This window comes from Delphinus delphis, chromosome X (genome assembly GCF_949987515.2).
Source record: "Delphinus delphis chromosome X, mDelDel1.2, whole genome shotgun sequence".
Taxonomy (NCBI): Eukaryota; Metazoa; Chordata; class Mammalia; order Artiodactyla; family Delphinidae; genus Delphinus; species Delphinus delphis.
Genome location: NC_082704.1, coordinates 8,856,866 through 8,882,513, shown reverse-complemented (window position 1 = coordinate 8,882,513; position 25,648 = coordinate 8,856,866). Strand labels below are relative to the sequence as shown.

The 25,648-nt window shown below is 37.7% G+C and overlaps 1 long non-coding RNA gene and 1 other non-coding gene across 2 annotated transcripts in view; one reads left to right on the top strand and one right to left on the bottom strand.

Moving 5' to 3' along the window:
* The first annotated feature begins 4,642 nt into the window (after positions 1–4,642).
* The window catches only part of LOC132418325 (uncharacterized), a 230,681-nt gene continuing 209,675 nt past the window's right edge, over positions 4,643–25,648 (top strand). The window contains exon 1 of the long non-coding RNA XR_009517982.1: positions 4,643–4,700. This is a non-coding gene — a long non-coding RNA (uncharacterized lncRNA). The remainder of the gene's footprint in view (positions 4,701–25,648) is intronic.
* TRNAV-UAC (transfer RNA valine (anticodon UAC)) lies at positions 12,031–12,103 on the bottom strand. Its single transcript has one exon. It is a non-coding gene; the product is annotated as a tRNA-Val (tRNA).

Here is a 25,648-nt window from a genome sequence, read left to right as displayed (position 1 = left end):
GAGTCTCTTTTAATGGTTAAGGGCTGTCATTGGCCTCTGCCACTCACCCTGACTCCCATATTCTCATTGATATCAGGGAACCTAGTTCAATCCCAGTATTCCCCACTGTCATGTGTAGGCTACAGAGGACAGCTAACATAGGGCTTTATGGGGAATCTGGTACTCCCCTCACCAAAGCATTTCTTGCAGCCCTGGTGAAGGGGGTGTCCTCTGGGGCTTCCAAGATGACATGGGTAAGCTGTGGCTGAGCAGGTGGCACACCATCCCAAACTGGGACACTTTTGAGAGAGCTTAAAGGGGACACTATTAATTATTAGACTGGGACAGCAGGCATAAATCAGGACACACAATATTCCTGTCTTCCTGAGCTTTTGGGTTCTTCCTCAACACGGCAAGTTCTGCCCCTTAACCCTTAGTGCCTGTGGGGTGCTATTGAGTTCAGGCTTCATTTAACAACGTAGCACATTGTTTTAATACCCCTTTGAGGTGCTTGAGCTAACATTAAATCCTAGATCCTGGGTAAATGCACCCATAATAAACGGAGCCTGATTTGAACATTTCATCTTCCTTGGGCAGATACCCTTAGAATCCCCACCCATCCATGTGCCCCAGATTCCAGCCTGTAGAAATTGACAATATGCCTGGCTATCTCCTGAACTAGATCTTATACTGCTATCTGAGCTATGCTGAGATTTCTTTGTGGGCCTGGATGGCTCGGAGGCACTAAGGGAGTGGGGTGAGTGCTGAGAAGAATCTGCATACCTTTGTGAGGCAGTTACCCCAGGTTAAGTCACTGAAATGTTAAATCAGGGAAGCTCGGTTAGGGGATTTGTGGGGCCTATCTCTGCCAGCCAGGAGCTGTCAGGAGCATTTGGGAGATTGCGAGTTCTCATTCTTATCTCTATCTGCCCCCATGTCTTTATTGTACCACGTCTGGAGCCAGCTCTACCTTAGAACCTCTAATTAATTTAGGTAATAAATTTTCTTGTTGATTAAGACCTTTTGAGTCTGGGTATTCTTTTATTTGTATTGTGACATAAACCTCACATTGTGGGTTAAATGAGATACTGGTCATCATACTGGGTACTTCAGAGGTGTGGATTCAATGAGATCGCACCCATGAGGTATTTTGAACTGTCCCTGCTGCGTGATGAGCACTCAGTAAACATGGGCTCTTACTCCCAGGCCTGTGAACTGAAGCATCATTCCAGAAACAGGTCTCTTGCTATGACCTTGGCCTTAGGAAAATGTCAGGAGTCAATAGGAGCAGAGCAGGCTCAGGAAGAGTGGAAATGAGAGCATGACAAGACCTCATTTACTTTTTGGGATCTGACATGAAGTCAGATAGAAAGCCGGTTTACTAAGTGAACAGGCAAAGTCCAGAGCAGGAGTGATTTTTCCAGTCTAGGAAAGTTGTTTCTGGAGGGTGGGACAGGGGTAGATATGATGTAGCAAAGGAGGTTGAGGTCCATACTGGGGGTGGATCTGGGGAAGTAGTGGGCAAGTGCTGAAAGCTAGGTGAGACCCACTGAGACCAAATATCAGTCATTCAAAATAATCAGTGGTCCAGGTAGACTTAGAGGAGTTAGAGATATGGTGGTCAAAGAAAAGTGGTTCTTGCCCTCATGGTCATTCCAGTTTGTTGCTTTTACGGTGCGTTGGGCCAGAATTGGGATACCTTGCTACAGGTAAGGTCCAGAAAGAGAATCTAGACTGTGATTAGATTTGAGAGTGACCTTTCCAAGGTGAAAGTTGAAGGCATGAATAGATGAGATCTACTCCCCACCACCAAACCAAGTGTGTGCATGCTCTGTGCAGAAGGAAGGGGTTTCTGGTCAGTGAAGATGCCAATGCAGCACCTGAGTAGCACTCATGACAGCTAGGCCAAGAGCTTCTGGAATCTGAAACGTACATGTCCTGGGCTTGTATGCACGTGCCTTGAGCTGACTCAGAGTGTGTGTGTGTGTGTGTGTGTGTGTGTTAATGTCCTTCATGTATCATGGAAGAGCGGTTTATACTGTGAGCTGCAGAGAAGGACAGTGTTAAGAATCTGGCTACCTTGGCAGATTCTGCAATAAAAGCACAGATAGTGGCAAGGGCTTTACCACCACGGGAGGAATTCATGGTAGTGTGATAGTGGCATAAGGCATAGCAGAAGAGAATTGGAGGAGTAAATAAGCATATCTGAAGATAAAATCACCACTCAAATGAAAACTACTAAAAGTAGGTGAAAATGTTGAAGTAGCAAATATGAACTTCAGACTCCTGAATTCCCATCACACTGGACTTGAAACGGTCACTGAAATTGTGCTATTAATGAAATGAAATGAATCATATTGAAGGTCATAATCATTTAATCCTATTAAATCTTCCAGTGTATGTTTGGATTTCTCTAATCACTTGAATAGGTAAGTAGTGCCATCCATTAATTCTGTGTGGCTGTGTTTTGCCGGATGATATATTAGCTAGAGGTACGTGATGCACATTGTGTTTGGTTATTTTCTGCTATTACAACATAGTGAAAACCTCAGCAATTTGGAAGTAGAGGGAGATGTGTTGTTAAAATTAGTGGAATATTTATTTTTTAACAAATGAATTTAAACAATTTTTAAAGTTCTCAAAGCGCGTAAAGCTAATAAAAGGGTATCAATTCAAGGTCCTGAGAATGTTTTCTTTGATGGATGATCAATGTGGGGTAATTGTATGAAGTATATATATTATTTGCTTTGAAATATGAATTTTGCTAAAGTAGCATTAAAAGTGTCTGGTAGTTTGCATTACTCAGTAGTTCAAGTATATTCCCTACAGTCTTATGCCCACTTAGTCCTAAAGGTAGATACAATCAACTATGTTTGGTGTCCTTCGACAGTGCTGGTGACCCCCTACTTCTTACTTCTGATCATCCCCCTTGCGTTTTTTTCCCTCCTGTCTGAAATGCCTCTGTTAGGATTTGTTCATTTATCTTCAAATATTCTATTGTCCAGAGACTTTAAAAAAAAATGCAGTTAGCCTGTGATGGGTAATAGCTTGCTTGAAGTATTTATTAACAGCAGAGCAAGATTTGTTAGAGGAGCAAAAACCCTGCCCCGGATTAGTTGGGTGGGGGAGTGGTGGTGAGATGCTGCAACATTTGTGTACCTCCTGGTATCGGAGCTACGATCAATAACACATTAATTTTTCTTATGATTATATCCACAATATTTTCATATCTTCTCTTCCCCTGCCCAAAATGACAAAGGATTTCATGCACAGAATTGCAATAATATAATCTATTTTAGCCAAAGTCCCTATACAGTCAGTTCAAATGACCAGTCAGTTCAGAGTCAACCAGTCAGCTCAAGATAAAAACTGTCACAAGACTGTTTATATGCCTCATTTAAAATTGTTACTTAAAAAAAATCATACCAGTAAAAGAAATCAAAGGGAATTTATATTTCAGTGGTAACTGAAGTAATTGGGATATTTCTGATTTATTTGTTCTCTAGACACAGATAATTGCACTGCCATACAGGACTTTTAGGACTGCTCATTTGAATGTACACAAATTTTTAACATGTTCATAAGTAGGGAGAATAATATAGTGAGTCCTCATAGACCCATCTCCAGATTCAAAACTTACCAACATTTTTGCTTCACTTATCCCTTTTCTTTCTTATAATTTTTATGGAATATTTAAAATCAAATCCCAGATATCATATTAATTCACGCTTTAATATTTCAGTATGTTTCTCTAACAGATAAGGCTTTAAAAACCATAATATCATCATCGTATGTACTAAAATACGATGACTCCTTAATATTTAACACTCAATCCATATTCAAATATCCCCAGTGTCTTAAAATTGTGTTTTTAATTATTTGTTTGAATTAGGTTTCAAAAATGTTGACACACTGCTTTTGGTTTATATATCTCTAAAACCTTCTTTTAACTAAAAACAATTGCCCTCCATCCTTTTTCCCCTACAAATTATTTGTTGAGGAAACCAGGTCATTTGTCCTATGGAATTTCCTATATTCCGGATTTTTTTTTTTTTTTTTTTTTTTTGCGGTACGCGGGCCTCTCACTGTTGTGGCCTCTCCCGTTGCAGAGCACAGGCTCCGGACGCGCAGGCTCAGCGGCCGTGGCTCACGGGCCCAGCCGCTCCGCGGCATGTGGGATCTTCCCAGACCGGGGCACGAACCCGTGTCCCCTGCATCGGCAGGTGGACCCTCAACCACTGCGCCACCAGGGAAGCCCTGGAGGCTCTTCATTTATTAGGGATCTGTGATATTTATTGCAAATATTTACTTATTTTAATTTTTTGGCCATGCCGGACAGCATGTGGGGTCTTAGTTCCCAGACCAGGGATGAACCCGCACCCCCTGCAGTGGAGGCATGGAGTCCTAACCACTGGACTGCCAGGGAAATCCCTTATGTTGCAAATATTTATGCCCAGTCTATCATTGGCCTTTTTATTTTCTTTATGGTATTGATATTTCAGGCTGTTGTGAAAATGTTTAATATATTTCCATTTTTTCCAGTATCCTCCCATTTCTGTGCTCCCCAATTTATTTGGTTATATTCTTTCTCTTAGTGTTTATACCTTTAAATCGTGTATATACCTCTGTTATTTTTCAGATACGAGTGATCTATTTTGACTCTCAGCCATGAAAGATGAGGAACTCAACATATACACTAATACTATTTCCCTATCAGCTTTGTAAGTTACATTGTTTCTGTGTTGTCAGTGTTTGTAAGTTACATGTTTTTCCCCCTGAACATAATCCCTGCATGTGTTTCAATTTTAATATATCAGACAAATGAATTTAATAATAACTACCTTGTCCAATTTTCATTTAGTGTTTTTTTGTTAGCTAGTTTCTTTTTCCATTTTTAGTTGTTTCTTCAAAAGGAAAAAAATCCCCGTAAAACTCCTGGGAAATATATCGTCTGAGGTTTTGATGGTGAATAAGAGTTTTGTTATGGGTAGAGGTTCTTTTCTTTCATTGCTCCACTATCTTTTTAGCATTGAATGTTATTTTGTAGAAGTCTGAGGCCATCCTAATATTTTTCATCCATAACTGATTTGATACTTTTGTTGATTTCTCAGAGAATTTTTTTCTTTATATTTCAACAGAATATATCTAATTGTTATTCATTTTTTGTCATTTTTTTGTGGAACCTGGTGTGACCATTTAACATGTAGATTTGACACCTGATTCCCTTCTTCAAAGTTTTCATAATTATTTATTTAAATATGTATAATATATACTGATATTTATTTATGTTGACTCTCCTTTACCTGGCCTCTGTATTTTAAATTTTCTCAGACTTTTCTTAATGTTTTCTTCATTTCCACTTTATTCTCTTTACTTTTATCAATCGTGTTCTCTCTGTCCTTTACAATGATTTCAGAAGTATCTGTCATTCTTCGTGTTGTTTCTAGTTTGGCTTCATTTTGGTGACAGATTTGTTGTTTCCCACTTCTTTGCCAAGTGCTGCCAGCTCATGCTTTAGCTTCTATTGACTCGTGCATATTCCTGAATCACGTATTTCTTATTTGTTCTCTTGTTGTGCAGCTATAGATCCTTTTTTGTTGTTGTTGTTGATGGCAGTGTGCTATGTTATGATATGATGGTGATATGTGTGCTATGTTATGATATGATGGTGATATAAGTCACATCTCTTCTTGGCAGTATTTTGCTAGAGAGTGTTATTTGCCATTTTCTTTCCTGTTCCTTCCCTCCTATGGGAGTGCTTCTAGGAACCTTTCAGTATCTTGCCTCCTTCCTAGTAATGCTGCTCTTCCTCCGTAAAGAAGTTACAAGTCAGCCTTTCTTGTCTCTTTCAGTCCAGTCCCAACAGCATTTTCTCTGGCAGAAATAACTCAGTGTTAATGACTTGTACATTGCATACTTCCCAATTTCCTGAAACGAGACAGATCTGACTCCCCACTCCCTTTTTTAAACATTTCAATAGCACTCTCATGTTTTCACTGTACCTGAATGTACCTAGATGATTTCCGACATTATTTTCAGAGTCAACGTTCTGTACTTTCTGTATTCGCCCCTGCTGCTCAGTAGTTCTGATGTCTTAATCGCCTGGGATAATCTGTATCCTTGAGAAGCGTTGAGCTAACCTTTGAGAGGGATTGAATAAGGTTCAACTCTGGGGGTGGAAGAACCTGAAAAGTAAAAAATGAAATATTGATGACTTAGAATACTTTCTCACTACAGCTGTGTGTGTGTTTCAAAAAATAAGATCAATTTTATTCTCAATTTTTGGAACAACTTTTTATCCCCCTGTGTAACAAGAAGAAAAATGGAATGGTTTTAGTCATCTGTGGAGAAGAGGTACCACATATGTAGGAGATCCCATCAATATGTATATGGGAAAAAAGAAAAAAGTCTGTTGTTCATTGGAATAAAAAGTAAGAAGGGTGAAATTAGTATCAGAAAATGGGCCTTAGAAGAGATAGAAAAGCACATATGGAAAGTTCGGCTTGTTGTGAGTTGAGAATGGATTGTTCCTTACACAAAGTTTGAGTTCAGTGAGAATGTGTTGGGGATCAGAAAGGCTGGTGGTCCCTGTTGCGGCTTTGCCTTAGATTTGCTCTGCGAAGCCCAGACAGCTTACTTGACTTCTGTGATTCTAAACTTCTATACCTATATCATGGGAATAATTATATCTTAGGACTAGTATAAGAAAAAACTGCCTAGTATCTTATCTGGTAGTCAATAAATGTTAACACCATTCTTCTTTTCTTCAATAGATATTATTTAGTAAAATAAGAATGTAAGATTGGCTGTTATGGTAGTCTTGTGGGTTTTGGTAGAAAGACACTGATATTGGGGGATTTGGAGTGTCAGGAGGAAGTGTGGTCAACACATTAAAGTGTTGGATATTAAGAATTAATTGACATGTGAACAGCATTTGACACTTTAAAAGTCACTTTCATATTCAGTTTCTTATTTGGGACTCACGCCAACTCAGTGAAGAGATATTTTTATTTACATTTTACAAATTGGGATATTAAGTCTCTGAGATGCTCCAGGACTTGTCCATGGTAAAAATGTCAGAATCTGGGCCAGAATTCTCACCCCAAGTCCAGTGCTCTTTTTACAGTTTCATGCTGCCTTTTGGAAGTAATGCCTTGTTCAGGTTGCCTATCTCCCATGGACCTTTGTTTCCTCGTTTATAATCTGAAGTATTTTCATTAGTGGGCCACTCTGCAGGTTCTTCTCTCATTTAATAACAAAGTAGCCCTTAAAGTGAGCAACTGCCACTGTCCACTCCAACTCTGAACCTCTATAATTTTATCTCCATTTTGCACAAACGCTGGAGTACTTACAGGAAACAGTACGAGATTTGAGAAAGATTCTGGGATTGCTCATTTTTTTAAAGCAACCTCCCCCCAAAATCCCCCAAAAACCTAAATGTCCATCAAAGGAGATAGACTTAAACAATGATAAAGTACATCCTGATATGAGCTACTTCACAGAGGTAAAAATAATATTTTCTTTGTATTTTTGAGGAGAAGTTCCAATAGGAATTGTTAAGCATAAAAGTAATTCATAAATACATGTAGAGTATGATGATATTTACAAATATTTTAAAACCTATATGTGTATGCATGTGTGTATGTGTCGGCATATATGTACAAAAGGCAAAAAGAACAGAAAGATAAATGACAAAATTTTAACAATGTTTACCCTAGACAGGGGAGTAGTATGAAAGAAAAGTTTTGCTCTTTTACTCTGTATTGCGCAGATTTATTACAATGAGTACTAATGTAATTTAAAACATAGAATTAGTACTTATTCTGGATAGGTTTTGGTGAAAATGAAAAGCAACTGTTGGTACCATGATAAAATAGTTCTCTTTTGGAAACAGTAATTCATGTTGTAGGAACCATAAACTTATTCACAGTTTGTTATAAAATAAACATAATTGGTTTTATGAATCTGTTATGTTACTTAAATTCTTCTAAACAATTGATGATAAAACTCTGTTTTATCAATGAAAACAACCTATACTCAAACTATTATTTCAGTAGTAAGTCTGGTCAGTGCAGTTAGAAATAGGTCATTCCTATAATACCTATTCATTGTGTCCCTTTCTTTTTGGCAGTAATTTCCTTAGTAAAACCCTCGTTGCTTGCCAGGTTTATTTGAATGGACTCCTAGATGACTTTTCTTCTTATGGGCTCTCTTCCTTCTAATCTGCTCTTTTCATTGCTGTTAGTGTTGCTTTCTTGAAACATAAACCTTACCACTTTTTTCTATTCAAAATCCTTCTGTGATCCCCATATCTTCAGAAAGTACTTAAATTCCGTAACATAACATTTATGTCTGGATTACTCTTTTTAAAAATTATCTTTTTATTGAGTTATGATTGGGCTGTCTTTTTACTGTTGAGCTATAAGAGTTCCTTATGTATTCTAGATACTAGACCTAATTATTATTGGATGTATGATTTGCAAATATTTTCTCCCATTTGATGGGTTGCCTTTTCACTTTTTGGATAGTATCCTTTGATGAACAAATGTGTTTAATTTTGATTAAGTCCAATTTATATATTTTCTCTTTGGTTAGTTGTGCTTTTGGTGTTGTATATAAGAAACCATTTCCTAACCCAGAGTCACAACAATTAACACCTATGTTTTCATAGTTTTTATGTTTTACCTCTATGTTTTCATCATTCTCAGAGTTTTAAGTTTTAGATGTTTCATTTTGGTCTTTGGTCCATTTTGAGTTAATGTTTATATATGGTGTGAGGTAGTGGTTTAAATTAATTCTTTTGCATGTGGCTTTCCAGTGTCCCAGCACCATTTGTTGAAAGGAATATTATTTTAACTCCATTGAATTGTCTGGGCACCCTTATCAAAAATCAGTTGTCCATAGATGTATAGATTTATTTCTGCAGTCTCAATTCTTTTCTGTTGAGCTATGTATCTATACTTGTGCCAGTATCAAACTGTCTTGATTACAGTAGTTTTGTAGTAAATTTTGAAATTGAAGAGCATGAGCTCTCCAACTTTTTTCTTTCAACAGTTTTTGGCTATCCTGGGCCCCTTGCATTTTAGTATGAACCTTAGGCTCAGATCGTGCATTTCTTCAAAAAAGACAATTGGCGTTTGATAGGGATTGTACTGAATCTGTATTAATTTGGGGTATATTGTCATCTTAATAATAAGTCTTCTACTCAATGAACATGGGATATCTTTCCATTTATTTAGGTCTTCTTTAATATGTTACAGTGATGTTTTATTGTTTTTATTATATGTCTTCCACTTACTTTGTTAAGTTTATTTCTTAGTTTCTTATTGTTTTTGCTATTATTCTAAATTGAATTAAAAAATTTTTTTTCAGGTTGCTTGTTGTTAGTGTATAGAAATACAGTTGACCCTTGAACAACATGGGTTTGAACTGCATGGGTCCACTTATACATGGATTGTTTTCAGTAAATATGTACTACAGTACTACAATATCTGAACTTGGTTGAGTCTGTGGAACCATGCATACAGAGGCACAACTATAAAGTTATAAATGGATTTTCGACTGCTTAGGGGTTGACCCCCCCCAACCCTTGCATTGTTCAAGGATCAATTGTACACTTGATTTTTGTTTATTGATATCATACAAATACAACCTTGGTGTACTTGTTTATTAGCTCTAATATTTTGCTTTGTGGATTGCTTAGGATTCCCTATATCCTAGATCATGTCATCTGGAAATAGATAGTTTTACTTCTTCCTTTCCAATCTGGACACATTTTATTTCTTGTCTTTCTTTCTTTTTATCCTTCATCCATTCATTTTTGCTTTATTTCTCTGGCTAGAGCCCCTAGTACAATACTGAATAGAAGTGTCATGAGCAGACATCCTTTTCTTGATCTTAGAGGGAGCGCTTTCATTCTTTCACTATTAAGTATGAGGTTAGCTGTGGGCTTTTTTCATAGATGCCCTTTATCGAGTTGAGAAAATTGCCTTCTACTCCTAGTTTGTTGAGTGTTTTTTTATCTTGAAAGGATGTTGGATTTTGTCAAGTGCTCTTTCTGTGTTTATTGAGATGATCATGTGGTTTCTGTTTTTTTCTTTTATTCTATTAATATTGACTGATTTTTATATGTTGAGTCAACCTTGCCTTCCTGGAAAAAATCACATTTGGTCATGTAATATAATCCTTTTTACATGTTGCTAGGTTTGGTTTGCTAGTATTTTGTTGAGGATTTTTGTCTATATTCATCAGGAATAATGACATGTAATTTTTTTCTTGTGACCTCTTTTTCTGGTTTTGGTTTAAGAATAAGTTAGGAAGTTTTCTAAGTTAGGCCTCATAAAATAAGTAAGGAAGTTTTCTGCATCCATTGCTTTGCACTTGCTTTTTTCACTTAATTGTAAATTCAGAAGTAACTCTGTCAACTCAGAGTTACCTTCCTCATTTTTGTGCAGCAGCATAATTAACTCTGTGGATTTGCCGTAGTTATTCAGAATTCTCCTATGTATGGTCCTATGTACGGGAAATATTTTGTTATTACAAAATTAAGATTCGCCATTAATAACAATGTGCATATTTTGTTTTATATTTGTGGAGATATACCTTTACAGTAGGTGCCTAGGGAAAGGATTGCTAGATCAAAGGGTAAGAACATATGTAGTCTGTTAGATGTTCCTAAATTCCCTCCCAAAATGTTTTTGGCATTTTACACACCCACCAGAAATGGATGAGACTGCCTCTTGTCCTGTAGCATCATCAGGATAAGGGCTATTTTGAATTTTTGACTATCTGATAGATATTTTTAATGGTATCTCAGTGTAGTTTTAATTTGTACATCTCTGATTGTGAGTGATGTATTTTTTTATATGTTGAGGGCTGTTTTAATTTCTCTTTTCTATAGATTATCTGTTCATATATTTTGACCATTTTTTTCTATCTTGTTTTTCTCCTTTTTCTCTCATTTTTTTTTCTTTTTTTTTCCGGTACACGGGCCTCTCACTGTTGCACCCTCTCCCGTTGCGGAGCACAGGCTCAGGACGCGCAGGCCCAGCGGCCATGGCTCATGGGCCCAGCCGCTCCTCGGCATGTGGGATCCTCCCGGACCGGGGCACGAACCCACGTCCCCTGCATCAGCAGGCGGACTCTCAACCACTGCGCCACCAGGGAAGCCCCTTCTCTCATTATTTAAAAGCTCTTTATGTACTTGGGGAATAGCCCTTTGTTTATAAGTCGCATGGATTTTATTCCAGTTTTTCATTTGTCTTTTACCGTTTTATGATATTTATTTATTTTTATTCCAAAATTTCGCATTCTTATGTAGACAGAATCATTAGTCTTTTATTGCTTCTAGATTTTGAGTTATATTTAGAAGACTTTCTTTCCCCATATCCAGTTATACAGGAATCTCCCTCAATGTTTTCTTTTAATAGTTCTGTGGATTCAATTTTTGAACGTTTACATTTCTGTTGTATTTGGTGTTTATTATGGTGTCTGATGTATCCAATTTAATTTTTTCTTGCAAATGGCTCTTATTCTCAGTTATGTGATATGATTATCATATACTACATTTCCATGTGACCTTGTGTCTATCTGTGGATTTTCTTTGTGTTTTCCAGATATTATATTACGTGCAAAACTTCTTTTCCAATTCTCATACCTCCAATCATTTTCTCTTGTCATGAAATTGTCCTGAAGGTAGTGGAAATCCTTCCCTTGTTCTTCTCCTTAGTGACAATGTTCCTAAATGTTTCCGTATCCACATATATATAAAAACATATATATTTGTATTGTGTGTGTGTGTGTGTATGTGTGAGAGAGAGTGGGAGAGAGAGAGAGATGTTACATAACAGTGCTGAATTTTGTACAGCCTGTTTTCAGTATCTATGGAGAATATCTTGTTTTGTTTACTTAGATTTATTAAAATGGTAGATAATGAATTTTTTTAATATAAAACCATCCCTGCATTTCTGGAACAAATCCCATTTCGTCATAATATCTCTTTATTTTTATTTTTAAAGTTTTGGCTGCACCATGCTGCTTGTGGGATCTTAGTTCCCTGACCAGGGATTGAACCTGGGCCCCTGGCAATGTAAGTGCCAAGTCCAAACCACTGGACCGCCAGGAAATTCCCATATCTCTTTATTTTTAATGTGTAGTTGGAATCTGCTTGCTAATATAATTCAAAATCTTTCATTGATATTCATGAGATTGGTCTGTAGTTTTCCTATTTGTGTTTTTATCAGGTTTATGTATCAATATTATACTTCCGTCATTAACAAAATGAAAGTTTTCCTTTTACTACACTCTGGAACAATTTAAGTAACAGTAAGATTTTCATATACAGTTTCAATTAAAAATCTATTTGAGGGCTTCCCTGGTGGCACAGTGGTTGAGAGTCCGCCTGCCGATGCAGGGGACACGGGTTCGTGCCCCAGTCCGGGGGGATCCCACGTGCCGCGGAGCGGCTGGGCCCATGAGCCATGGCCGCTGGGCCTGCGCGTCCAGAGCCTGTGCTCCGCAATGGGAGAGGCCACAACAGTGAGAGGCCCGCGTACCGCAAAAAAAAAAAAAAAAAAAACTATTTGAACGAATTAGTCACTGCAAAGTTAGTGCATCAGGATTCTCCAGTGGCAAAAAATAGGTGATATTTGAAAGTACTCTGTTTAATAAATAGTTTATTATAAGTTTAATAGTTAATTATAGTTAATATTTGATAATAGTTAATAGTTTAATAAAATATTTAATAAGTACTTTTATATTATATAGTTTGACCTTCACTTCAAATTTCTGAATATGTTATATTCATTTTATGGATTAGAAAACTGAGGCACAGAAGGATTAAGTGGCTCGCCCAATCCACACATTTAGTGAGGAGCAATAGAAGAACTTAAACTAGATCTACTGTTTTCATAATATACTCTGTTCATTCCATAGTGCTTCCCTGAAATGTAGTTCACTGTCTTTATGTCAATAGTTGGCCAAATATTTTAACTCACAATTAATTTACATGTACGTTCAGTAGGGGAAAAAAATTTGGTTTTGAATCTATTTTTGTCATACTGTGACACTACCGGGTCTCACTACAAGTAGAATCTTTGGTGATGGAAGGCAGTAATATGTGTATGTCCATTTAGATAATCACCTGCTCTCTCTCTCTCTCTCTCTCTCTCTCTCTCTCTCTCTCTCTCTCTCACCCTGACACACATCTCTCTCTCTCTCACCCTGACACACATATCCTTTAGAGGACATCATGGGATAAGACTACCTTAACCATTGATTCATAAAATTCAAATAGGCTTTTGGCATACAGAGTAATTATGATTTGTGGAACATGCTTTCATTTATAGTATATCCTCCATTTACGTATCTACCTAATGTAGAGATTAGATTGGCTTTAAGTTATCAGCCATTTTGAAGATAGGCCTATTAAAAAGAAAAACTAAAGCAAACAAAAATTCCAAATATCTGTAAGAACAGATTTAATGTGATGTCAGATACTTTCTACAATGTATCGAAATTCCAGGGATGAGCATGGTGCATCATCTCTTGGACCTTAAACTTGAGTACTTGTACTAAAGTAGCTAGGAATGGGAAAATATAAGTGTAAAATAATATAATGCAATATGTTATAATCAATAAACTCAATAGTATATCGATATAAACATACACAGTTTGGCAATACGAAGCATTTTCATTTTGATGTGCATTTATCTTCAGATCAATGGGTACAAAGAGTTCTAGCAAGTTAGTTAGCCCAACTGTCTTTATTTTATCTAATTCAAGGGGTGCCTTGAATATTGTGTCAAATCCAAACTCTTTGCCATGGCTGCGTACAATCTGCCTGCACTCCCCCCCACCTCTCCTCTCTTAATTCATCTTTCCCTTTCTATTCTTCACTCTGAGCTCCAGCTTGAATGACTTTCTTTAATTTCAGGACTGCCAAAATTTTTCCTTCCAGAAGGACATCCACGTGCTGTTTCTCTTCCTTGGACAATTTTTCCCACGTCTCTTTATCTAGCTAACTCCAACAATCTTCTGATCTTACCTTAAATGTAATTTTCCCAGAGTGGCCTTATCTGGCTAATGCCTCCCCTTCCTGAACAACACCAGTTTACTCTGTTATAAACTCTCACTATGCTGTACTTTTCCCTTGGAGCATTTGTAAAAGAATCACTTATGTAATTTTTTTACCGTCTCAGAATGAAAGCTCTGTGAGGTCATGCATGGTTCTTGCTTGTCTCATTCTCCACTGTATCATTAGTACCTAGAACAGTCTTGAGCACCTAGTATGCACTAGCAAATATTTGTTGTATAAATGGACGAGTGAATGAATGAGCGACTTTAAACAAGCACTGTGAAAGAGGTTGGTGCATGAGATAATCAGAGGCTGAGGGAAATCAGAAAATTCAGGCATCATTACTTTAATAAATACAACAAAGAGGGAGACTGCAATGAGCATGCCCTAAGCAAAGTAAGCCTTTCTGCGAAAGAAAGATGACATGGAGCTCTTGTTGTAAAGTGTTTTCAGCACTTTATGAGCCATTGTTATCTCCTTATTTAATTTACCGAAGAAAAGTAGTAAGCAAGGACAACTGGGAGTAGAAAAGTTTCTGAGGTTTACTAATGATGTATACAGCTTCTGCGTTCCATATCACTTTATTGTCAATGGTAGCATTAAAGTCTTATGCTCTGTTGGAGATATAAGTGTATTTGAAAAAAAAAATTCATTATCATTGAAAACACTGGATTCACGTTGCCACCCTGGGGAAATCAGGAAATGTCACTGATTTAAGTTTGAGGTTAAAGGACACTTTTGGAGAAAAAAGATAAGGGTTTTTAAAAATATCAACAGAGGAGCCATGTTTATCTACATGCAGTAGTTGACTATTGTGAAGTTGCTTTTCTTCTTATATACCTCCTATTTCCAAGTCCTTTTCTTTTTTTGTATACTTCCCCCCTTTTCAGTCAGCCATGGAGCAGTTAAAGTGGTTTGTGTGAGTACACTCAGCCTATACATATTTAGGTCAAAAATTACTAAAGGTGCAATGAAAAGAATTCTGGATGCAACATTCCACTCTGTGGTGAGCTTGGTATAACTGCCTCTGGGACGGTAGCTACCCTCATACATACAAATGACTCAATGGAATTTGAGAGACTACTTTAAGTGTTCTTGTCTTTTAAGCATTGTATATTAATTTTTGGTCATTTCCAAACTTTCTTTTAGCAGAATTGCACATGGAAAACATAAACATCGTTGGTAGTAATTTTAAAATTTCCAATCGGAAATTGTGATAGAAATATTTATTCAATATCTAGCATTTGCATGACATTTTGCTCTATGGCAGTTAGTCCTTTGGTTCAAATGTTTACTTCCTCAATGAAGTAGGTCTCAGCCTACTTCCCTTGAACACATACATACACACAACAGACTCAATCTTGCCCTTCCCTTATACTCCTTTAGCACTTAAATTGGATTATTCTAGAAGACCTGAGGGAAATGTTTTGATCAGTTGCAGGCAGTCAACACATTTTTAGGAGTTAAAGAGAGAAGAGGGAAGAGAGTATCTATTTATTGAGCTTTACTTTGCCCTTTCTCTAATAATAGCAATACCAGAGCCCTGACTCTGAGAAAGAGTTTCACGGACATGTAGTTCTGAAGCTAACATAAAGCTGGAAAATTCCCTCCATGGTAGTCATCTCAGAATAATATCTTGATATCTTCTTTTATCAAGGCATTGCTAGCCAGAATTTGAAAAATGCTCGTAGGATGTAAGTAAACTCCTCAAAATCATTGCCTGGTAGGCCATTGTCAATTATGAGTTCGATACTTTAAAAATACGTACAGATGTACTTGAAAAAGATAACAATATACTGAAACCCATTTTGTTTCTGGCTGTACATCGGGCTATACACTATGGGAGAATTTCTCTTGCAGAGATACTTCTGGAAAGAAGACATAAAATATATGGCCTTGGTTTTGCTGACACAATGATTTGACTGCTGCTGAAGTAGCTTTTAAATCCCTGGATACATGATTCTTTTTTGCAAAAAGTAACTGAATGAGGTCCAGTGTCAATGCTGTTAATGGCCCTATGATGACACAGTTCACATCAAGGATGAAAATGTTTACGGTCTTTTATTTGTTTATAGATCTTTGTGTATCTCAGGAGGCATAGTAAGTCTTTTTGGAGACACTGAAATTGAGGAAGATAAAGACCATTGGAAGTTCCCAGGATTACCCTCACAAGCATGCCTCAAAATTAAGATTAGAATTTAGAATCCCTGGGTTCTTGCTCTTGTTAAGAAATATTGGTAAAGGAGAGTGTAGATGGAAGTAGTTGGCAAGAAGGGGGGATGTGTCCTGGGTCTTGGGTGGACTTGCTTATATAGATATGGTTATCAATCCCTTGGACATTTTAGTGTTAGACATCACTAATGTGGTCCCATGGAGTACTGAATATAATAACATTTCTGAATGTGTACATTATGCATAACATATGATCTCTAACCTTTATCACGATTTTTCAAAATAATTTTATTCTTATTTAACAGGAAATTGAGGTTCAGTGAGATATAAAATCTTGCCCAGATTTTATGAGCCAGGATTCACACTCAGCTCTACGTGATCCCAAAGGCACCACCACACTATGATTCTGTTTGAATAATCATATGCATCAAATAAACATATAATAGAGGAGTGAGTATATTTAAGAGAGGGGTGACATTTGAAGGGTGAGTGTCTAAGTTTCTTGTGGCTATTGAAACAAATTACTACAAACTTGGTTACTTAAAATAGCATAAATTTGTTCCCTCACAGTTTTTGAGTCCAGATGTCTGAAATTAAGGTGTATGCAGGGCTGCACTCTCGTCAGAGGCTCAAGGAGAGAGTCTGTTGTTTTTCTCTTTTCCAGCTTACAGTGGCTTGTATCACTCTAATCGCTGCCTCTGTAGTCATTCTGCCTCCTCCTCTTCTGTCTGTCAAATCTCCCCCAGCCTCACTCTTATAAGGACACTTGTCATTGGATTTAGGGATAGCTCCCATAAGCCAGAATGATCTCCTCACCTCAAGACCCTTAACTTGATTACATCTGCAAATACCTCTTTCACAAATAAAGTAATGTTCACAGTTTCCAGGAATTAGAATATAGGCATGAATTTGAGGCGGGTACCATTCAGCCTGTGGGTAATGGACTTCTGTGGTCAGACTGAGTTGGACCAGGGTATTTGCCTTCCTTTTCCCAGTTGTGGCTTCCTGGAGGAGCTGGAATTGTTGGAGCTCTCTCAAAGGCCTGAAGAGATAGATAGGTCTAATGATAAGTTGAATAGACAAGGGGTACATTGAAGCAGTGTAACAGGTTATCCCCATTGGCACAAACCAGCCAACATAAAATCATTGATAGAAAAGTTAAGAGATTCTATAGGATAAACTAGTTTTAAAGTGAATGTTCACCGTGTAGACTCTGTCCTCAAAGAAATTATGTTCTAAGCAGCATGACAGTTTATTGAGTAAAGCAAGAGCCTATTATAACAGTTTATCAGATGCTGGATTTTTTTCATAAAAATCCATAGCAAGAAAATAAATATTAGGGGATGAAATCCCCATACTGGGGGAAAAATATGAAGAACAGAATAAAACCGAACAGCCCTGCTCTCAGACAAAACCACCACCCGTCCTCTCTGGCCAGCAGTGGTCAGAGTCCCTCCACTATTTTCATTTGGAGCCATTAGGACTAATCTCTGCTTGTCCTTTTTTTTTTTTTTTTTTTTTTTTTTGTGGTACGCGGGCCTCTCACTGTTGTGGCCTCTCCCATTGCGGAGCACAGGCTCCGGACGCGCAGGCCCAGCGGCCATGGCTCATGGGACCAGCCGCTCCGCGGCACGTGGGATCCTCCCGGACCGGGGCACGAACCCGCGTCCCCTGCATCGGCAGGCGGACTCTCAACCACTGCGCCACCAGGGAAGCCCTCTGCTTGTCCTTTTATCTTTTGATGTCGGGTCCACAGGTATCCCAGGTCTCCCTATCTCCATATTTGCCGTGTACATCTTTTTTTTTAAACCTATTTCTCAACTCTTGAAAAACATCTACTTTTCACTCTAGAAATCAGAGTCAGTGTTCAGCAAAGTCCTATTTATTTTCAGTAACTTCTCTTAATATTTCCTTTACCTCCTTTTTCTAAATGAAATCTGGCTCTACCCTAATGACTCTCACTGTAGCCTTTTTAAACGGTAGTTTTTTTTTCTCTAACATACCCCAATTACTATTGATCCTGGAGTTAGGATAGGTATTTTTATTGCTTCTCCTTGCTGATATTCTCTCTTCCTCCTTCTCCCAGCTTATGAATTTTATGTCATTGTTTTAGATATCTCCTGTTACACCTTGTGATGGTTAATTTTATGTGTTAATTTGACTGGGTCACAGGATGCCCAGATATTTGTTCAAACATTATTCTGGCTATGTCTGTGAAGGTGCTTTTAGATGAGTTTAACATTAAAATTGATAGACTGAGTAAAGCAGATTGTTCTCCCTAATCTGGGTGGGTCTCATTCAATCAGTTGAAGGCCTGAATAGAACAAAAAGCTGACTTTCCTCAAATAAGAGGGAATTCCTCCTGCCTAACTGCCTTTGAGCTGGCACATTGTTTTTTTTGTTTGTTTGTTTTTCCCCCTGCCTTTGGACTTGAACTGAAAATCATATCATCAGATCTTCTGGTTCTCAGGCCTCCAAACTGAGACTGGAACTACACCATTGGCTCTCCTGGGCCCCTAGCTTGCTGACTCCAAGCCTTGCTACTTGTTAACCTCATAATCTTGTGATCCAATTCTTTATAATAAATCTCTTTAAATCCTCCTGGTTCTATTTCTCTGGAGAACCCTGGCTAATACACTCCTCTATATTATAGTCATCTACTGACTTCCAGTTTACTCCTCTCAGTCATTAAAGACATTTTACCTCATCGCACACTATCACCCTTGTCAATTGTTTAAATCCTTGGTGATTTCAATATTCATGTATGTGACCTTTCCCACAACCTGGCCTCTCAGTTTCATGACCTGCTCTTCAGTTTTATTTTCTTTACCAACTTTGCTACTTGTTCCCATGGCCATATCTTATCTTGTTATTATCAATAACTGCAACCCCTCCATAACGTCAGTGTCAAGCATCCGACTTGACCACCAACTCGTTCCCTCTGATATCCTGATAACAACAACTATCTTATCCCACTGGGACCTCCCACCCCACTGCTGCCATGAACATATTCTCACTTCCATCCACATTGGGCTTAGTGTCTTACTGTCCACAGTCCATTATTACCTTCAACTATGTTGCCTCTCTCTTGTTAATCATACTCATTTGATAAAATCCCAAGCCTGGTTAAATCAAACATGGTTGGAGAAACTCATGCCATCTTGCTGAGTGGTCTCAGTTTAAACTCAAGATCACCATCAAGTGGATCCTTAAAGCTGCCTGGCAATTATGCTATATTTGCCAGTTGCATTAACACTCTAGATGACTATTTTGTGCCTTCTCCCTTTACAAAAATGAAATGTCCACTCCCTCCACTTGCTTCCTGTTTAACTGAGAAAATAGAGATAAGATAATCAAAAGAAATTTTCCTCAAGCTACTATCACCACGTTTTCCCATCAACCAGCTTCTGTACCCATACGCTCAGCCTTCATTCCTGTTCCTGTGGATGAACAGCTAAAGCCATTGCACTTAATCCCACCCCTGCTCACCAACTCCAGGATATCCCTCTTGCGATTCTCTTCTTCCTTTCCCATATCATTGTTTTTTCCCTGGATCTTTCTCATAAACATAACCTACTAATGTTTCTCCCATTCTAATAGAACAAAACAAAATACCTCTCTTGATTTCATTTCCCTCTCTGGCTGTTGCCCCACTTCTCCTTCCCCTTTATAGCAAGAACCCTTTAAAGAGTAGTCTATACTTGCTGTCCTCTATTCTTCTCCACTTGTTGTTAAGGATTTCAATCCTACCACTCTGTACACAATTGCTTTTATAAAGGTTGCTGTTGTGGACTGAATTGTCTCCCCAAATTCATATGTTGAATAAACCCCAACACCTCAGAATGTGACCTTATTTGGAGATAGGGGCTTTACAGAGGTAATTAAATTAAAATGAGTTCATTAGGGTGGGCCCTGATCCAATAGGACTGGTGTCCTTATAAGAAAAGGAGATTAGAACACAGAGAGAGACACCAGAGTCACGTGCTCACAGAGGAAAGGCCATGTGAGGACACAGCAAGAGTCTGCAAGCCAAGGAGAGAGACCTCAGAAGAAACCAAACCTGCCAGCACCTTGATCATGGACTGTAGCCTCCAGAACTGTGAGCAAATAAATCTCTGTTGTTTAAGCCACCCAGTCGGTGGTATTTTGTTATGGCGGCACTAGCAGCCTAATACAGTTACCAGTCTCATCCATGTTGCTAAATCTTAAAGCCCATTCTCAGTCTTCATGTAACTTGACTTACAAGCAGTATTTGATATAGTTAATCACCTCCTCCTCCTTGATACAATATCTTCACTTTGTTTCAAGGATATTGTAATCTCTTGATTTTCCTCATAGCTCACTGGTTTCTCCTTCTCAGTGTCCTTTGATGAACCCCTCCTCCACTTTCCCAATTCTGAACTTTGAACGACTCTAGGGATCAGTCCTTAGACTCTGTATGCATTCATTATTCATCACTCCCATTACTACCACTCTGGTCCAAGATACAATTTCTAGCCTGGATTATAGCAAGATCTTAACTTGACTCCCTGCTTCCACATTTGATTGTCTACACTCTGTTCTCCACACAGCAGCCACAGTGATATTTCTAAAGGAGTATGCTATTTCCCTATTCAAAACTAGTGATTCCTTTCTCCACCAGGGTAAAAGCTTTACCATAAGGTCCTCGTGATCTACTCCTGCCCACCTCCCCAACTTCTCCTATGACTCTCCCCTTGGCCCACTACTACACTTACATTGAGCTCCTTGCTTTTCCTTGAATTTGCCAAACATGCTCCCACCAGGATGTATTTGCATTTGCTTCATTTTGCCTGGAATGGCCCTTGCCCAGACATCTGCATGTCTCTCTCCCTAACCTCTTTCAAGAATCTTCTCAAATGTCACCTCTCAGTTATGTCTTCCCTGACCATCCTTTTTATAATTTGAATGCTACTACCTGCAATACTGCTCACATTCCCTGCTTTTCTCCATAGCACTCAAATTGTGCTTTACTTACTGTACCTACTTACCATACACTTGAATGGAAACTCCATGAGGGTATGGATTTCTGTCTGTTTTGTTTGTTATTGTATGCCTAGCTCCTAAGACAGGGCATATTTGGGGTTCCATGAGTATTTGTTGAATAAGTGAATGAATGACCAGATTATATTAATAGCTCAAAATTTTATCATTTTTCTCTAAATAGCACTGCATAGAGGAGGAAGTTATGAGAAATAATAATTTTAAAAAAACCTCTCAAGATTATTTAGAATTCAAAGGAAAAACATGTTGGGAACCATGGATAAAAGCCAAGTCCTATAATTGCTTATTTCTGACTGTGATGCCTTACAGTTTTTATGTTACAAATCCACTTGTTTTAATGGCTTTAATTTGGGTGTAAATTTTATAGTTTCTTGAGTTTTCCTTACCTAAAAAAAGACATTGAACACCACGTGTGTGGAAAATTGCACTCTCCAATGAGTGAGGAAATAAGGGGGGGCATTCTAAAGGATAAGACACTAAGGTATCACCCACTGAAATAGGACATTTTAAAAGCTGCTTTTTATCAACATGATTTTTCTGCATCCTGTAGAGTTTGAAAGCATTTATTTTGAAGTACACATGGTATTATAATTGCCCAGTGTCCAAATAAAGCCTCCCAAGACATAATCATTACTTAGGAAAGTCCATGAAACCTGCTGTGAAATATAAATATTAAAGCGGTTTCTCACTTTTTGACTAGACATTATGTTACCAGTAAAACCAAAGTCTTAAAAAACTTTTCTGTGTCCTTCTGGGCTCTTTATCCCATTGTCTTTTCTGCTTTATGTGATTTATGGTGTTTTCTTCCTTTGTATTAGTAAGATTTATTTCCTTTTCCAGCCTTCATGAGGGCTTATCAAATGATTCTTTGGCTTAGTACCTACCATAATGTCTGGCACACTGTAGACCCTCAATAAATTTAGAATGAATAAAGAGGTATTAATTTAAATAAATTCAATCTCTTATACCTGTGTTTCTCAAAGGGTAATTTGCAAAGCACCTGCATCAGAGTCACTGGGATCCTTTTTTTTTTTTTTTTTAAGTACAAACTCCTGTTGTCCATCCATGACATACTGAATAGCATGGAGGCACTGAAATCTGAGAAAAGTTATTTTAAGCTGCTATTGTTTGTCACACTGTGTGTGGTGACAGGTATGTCATATCACCACATATGATATGATAGGTAACTGAGATGTTTTCTATCCTGTGAAAGAGTTCACCACACAACGAGGAGCAGGGCACAGATAACAAATGATTAAACAAATGACTAATTGTAGGATGCGGTTAATGCTATGAAAGAATAGGTATGGTACTTTGATAAACAATAACAGGATGACCTGCTTTATATTGGGTATTCAGGAAAGTTCTCTCTGGGGGGTAACATTTGAGACATGAAGATATTTAAAACCATAGGACACTCCTACACTTAGAGGTTGGAATAAGAAGGGTGGTGAGTATCCAAACCAGGATATTTTGGAGAGTGAACAGAGGCACAACAACTGTGTGATGAAGCAGCTCCACACTGGACCCTGACAACCTTATATGTCTCCCCATAGGCCAAGTAGGCCAACCTCAAGGATCATGTATACATGTGGATGAAAATAGTACCTATTTCATATGTCACTGTGAGGATTAAATAAGCAATTAGTGCCTAGCAGATAGAAAGTGCTCAATAAATGTTAAATATTGTCTATTATTTTAGCTTGGATTATTTAGAAAATAGGGAGTTTGTAGACCTTGTTTATTTTTCATTACTATTTATTTTTGGAGGAATTTCTTATTCATTTTCTTTGATGATGTTGTAATGATGTATTCATCTTTTTCTTACTGGTTTTCAAAATCTTGACCTTAGTATCTCTATTTGCAAAATAAAGTTGTATCAGCTGGTCTTTAAAGGCCTTTCTAGCTTGTATTCTTCATATTTCTAAGTGTCTTGAAGCCAGAGCCATTTCATTGAGAAGGACCCTGACCCCTAAGAGTTTTCAAAAGCAGTTTGACATTGTAGTTTATGAAAAAGACAGCCTGCGCTTGCAAATTTGTTTTTCTTGTTAGAAAATATTATAATATTCTATGTATTTATCTCCAAGTTGCTCAGGTTTCACTGCTTAGAAGAAAGTGTTTTCTGAATACACCTTAAGTTAGCCTAGTCATTTCTTCGAGGCCATAATCTTTTGCTTTGAGATTCAATTGTTTGTCTTTGCAAAGGAGTAATATCAGATGATGCACTTAAACTTGACAGAAGTAAACTTTCCTCCCAGAATATCCTGGGTAATTTCTTTGCTGCTAAATTTTTTCCTTGTAATTTGTAATGACATGAGTAGCATTAACCTACATGAATGAGATCAGCAACATAAGATCAAGACTAGAAATAAAGCTTTTGCTTTGAGTTTAGGTCATAACCCATCTTTAGGCCAACAACAAAAACTGCATATGTTTATTGCTTCTTTTTCCCACAGATTCTCTATGGGATACATCTTGGCTGTAGCAAACCTTTCCGGAATTTTAATTAAGACCTCAGTCACCTAAGGTCATTAACTAAGCTCTCTTATAGAGTTGTAGGAGAAGCATGAATTCAGATACCTGGGGACCCCTGGAGAAGATATGATCTCTGCACTCACGGACAAATTAGGACATGCTGTTTACTTAGAGACATATTGCTATACCTCAAATTGGTGCCATGCTACTAGAGTTGTAGTAATTTAACCTTTCTGAGTCTCAGTTCTCTCATCTGACAAATGGGAATAATAATGCTGTGAAGTGGGCATTAGTATTATTCTGACATACTTTTTTTCATATTTACATAGCCACACCTTTCAGGGTTTTTTCCTTTATGATGTTGCCTTTATTTCATGGGTTGCAGGACCATGCCTGATCAGATAAGAAAGTACTTACCCAACTTATCTTTTATACTTCTTTTATCATTTTTCTTTTTACATTTATCTCTTTAATCTTCTTGAAATTTATTTTGCTATTTGGTGTGAGGCAGGGACCTAATCTCTCTCTTTTCAAACACTTAGCCAGTTGTTTCAATACCATTTACCTAAGGAATCCATCATTCTGCACCTGCTTGTGCAGTTTCATATATACTCCTGTGTGTAAACATAGAAATGTCGCTCTGTCTCTTGACTTCTCCATTCTGTTCCAATTGTTTATCTACCTGATCCTTTATCAGTGTTAAACTGTTTGATTACTGTGTCTCTATAATGCATATTAATATGAGTCCCTTTTTTTGCTTTGCTTAGCTAACTTTGTCCATCTATTATTGTGTGTAAACCTCAGAATCATTTTTGTTAAGTTCTAAAAACCACATTAACAAATAAATTAGAGGTGGGCTTTCACTCCTCCATTTTTTCTTACTCCCTACCTATAAGTAAGCATATTTATGTATGCAGTATTTTGTGTTTTGTGGAAAAGAGGTAGATGGTTATCCTCTTTAGGTATGTATGGTGATTGTATAATTGTATGGTGATTGTCTAAACCAGGGGCACTTTTAAGAGTGAAAGAGGGTCGGACAAATATGTAGGGCAGTAGTTCCATGCTGGCATTCTGACAACCTTGAATGGCTCCATATAGCCCACATAGGCAAGACTCAAACACAGACTGGCCTAGGTCTCGGTGAAATGCCTTGGCATTTCTCATTTGACTCCCTGTCTTGTGAGAGGCTGCTGGGAGGCATGGGACTTTCCACCTCATGCCCTTCCTCTTAAATCACAGCTGCAGACTACAAGACTGCTTAGCTGAAGTTTGGATGGGCTCCTCAGCAACCGAGCAACCTACTGGTTACGTTGTCTTTCACGTGGTTGTCTTTGATTTGGTGTTGTCATGTAAGTCAAGTGATGCATGAAGCTGGTACCATGTTGGTCTTACTTTTGCCGTCTGGGTAAATTACAAACTCTGTCAATCTATCAGGGCCCATCGTCCCTTACCAGCAGAGTCTGTTAGCCTGCTTGACAAAATGCTAAACCAGTTAACATTCAGGAACAATAAGAGTAAAGTGCAACTAGACAATCAAAGCAATATTGTTCTCAACATTGTTCCCATGATACAAAAGGGGTTCAGTGGTGGTTTGTCTGTAAAAGTCTTATGCAATCAGCAGTATCACTAAAATACTTCCTCAGTCAAGTCTCCTGGGTAGCTCTTAGGCTCTCCATTATTGTGGTGGTGGCCCTGAGGGAAGGCAGTTAATCAGTCAGTCTATTTAAACTTTAGCCATAATCACATGCTGACTCTAGAACATTTTGGAAAGTACAAAAAACTAAAAAGACAACTCATAAATATTCTTGGTATATATCCTTCCAGTCTTTTTATTATGTATAATTCTTACGTAATTATAATGATGTATTATATATAAACTTGTATCTGCCTTTTTCTTTTCTTAATGCTTGTAAATGCTTTTTAAAC